Source organism: Sciurus vulgaris (genome assembly GCF_902686455.1).
Source record: "Sciurus vulgaris genome assembly, contig: HiC_scaffold_560_arrow_ctg1, whole genome shotgun sequence".
Lineage (NCBI taxonomy): Eukaryota > Metazoa > Chordata > Mammalia > Rodentia > Sciuridae > Sciurus > Sciurus vulgaris.
The window spans coordinates 213,839-215,379 of record NW_027632465.1 but is presented as its reverse complement, the minus strand read 5'-3'; the positions used below and the strand labels follow the sequence as shown (position 1 = coordinate 215,379).

General features: G+C 40.9%; 1 pseudogene across 1 annotated transcript; it reads left to right on the top strand.

Moving 5' to 3' along the window:
- The first annotated feature begins 355 nt into the window (after positions 1 to 355).
- LOC306652731 (histone deacetylase complex subunit SAP18-like) lies at positions 356 to 1,129 on the top strand (annotated as a pseudogene). The gene has a single exon. The product of its transcript is annotated as a histone deacetylase complex subunit SAP18-like (transcript).
- The last annotated feature ends 412 nt before the right edge of the window (positions 1,130 to 1,541 follow it).

Here is a 1,541-nt window from a genome sequence, read left to right as displayed (position 1 = left end):
ATGACTAGAGCACCTGCTTCAAATGATGGTCCCTAGTATCCAGTCATCATTATGTCAGTAAGTATCACCTCTATAGTAGGCTCTGTAGATAAAAAAGACCAATAAAAATGTATTACTCTGTAGGGCTTGTGGTCTAGAGTGTGGGCAATAGCTGTCTCACAGCAGTTCATTTCATGTACCTTTTTAAAAATAAGTTTTATTGATGTGTAATTTGCCCACCATGAAATTTTATTGTGAAGTGTCCAGTTCCAGTTCCAGGGCACTAGCACATTCACAGTGTTGTGCACCTACACTACTGTCCATCAGGTATCTTTTATTACTCTGAATAAAAACCCTGTACCCGACTTCCTGCTCGTGCTCGCTGCAGGGGTCGGAGGTCAGGGCGAGCGTCTCCCGGGCCGAAGGAGGAAGATGGCGGTGGAATCGCGCGTTACCCAGGAGGAAATTAAGAAAGAGCCAGAGAAGCCAATTGACCGCAAAAAGACATGTCCGCTGCTGCTGCGAGTCTTCACCACCAAAAAAGGCCGTCACCACCAAATGGATGAGTTCTCCCTCGGAAACGTACTCTCCAGCGAGCTGCAGATTTATACTTGGATGGATGCAACTTTGAAAGAACTGACTAGTTTAGTAAAAGAAGTCTACCCAGAAGCTAGATAGAAAGGAACACACTTCAATTTTGCAATTGTTTTTATGGATCTTAAAAGACCTGGCTATCGAGTTAAGGAGATTGGCAGCACCATGTCTGGCAGAAAGGGAACTGACGATTCCTTGACCTTGCAGTCGCAGAAGTTCCAAATAGGCGATTATTTGGACATAGCGATTACTCCTCCAAATCGGGCACCACCTCCTTCAGGGCGTATGAGACCATATTAAATTTTATTTACTATCTCTTGAATTTATTTTTCAGCCAGTTATGTAAAATAAACATACTCTTTCCTCCCCTGATTTTTGCCATTAAGCCTTTAAATTCTAAGCAAATTGTAATGCATCTATTTAGGAGTTAGATTTGGATGTAGTATGAGTATGAATATTAATAGAAAGTCTGTATGTTTCACGCCTCTGTAAAATATGAAGAAAAGTGCTCTTAGCGTTCTGTGTAAAACTTGTTAAATATATGTGTACAATCAGTCTGAGTGTGAAAGTCAATGGAGGCATGGGAATAGGTTTTCATCTTTTATATGAAGTTTATACAAAGTAGTGCAGGTGGGTATTTTAAGTCCCAAAGGTGCAGAGCAAAAATACCATGAGATTGTATGAAATTTAGCATAAATTTGTGATGTAGCCTACAGTATGCAGTTAGAAAAAGGGCCTGTGACAGTGAGGCAGCAGAGGTTTTTGGAAATGGTATGAGCTGAAGCAAGTTGAAGGAATTGTGTTGGAAGACATGGCCTGCCTTGGTTTGGTGCAAAAACAGGTTAGAGAACAGTGCCATGGTAAGAACTTTTATGCTTTAAAATGGGGGCTAGGACATTTTGAAGGCAGAAACTAATACCGAAGAAATAAGGGTTAGAACTTAGGGTAAGGGTAGGAAGATTAAAGAT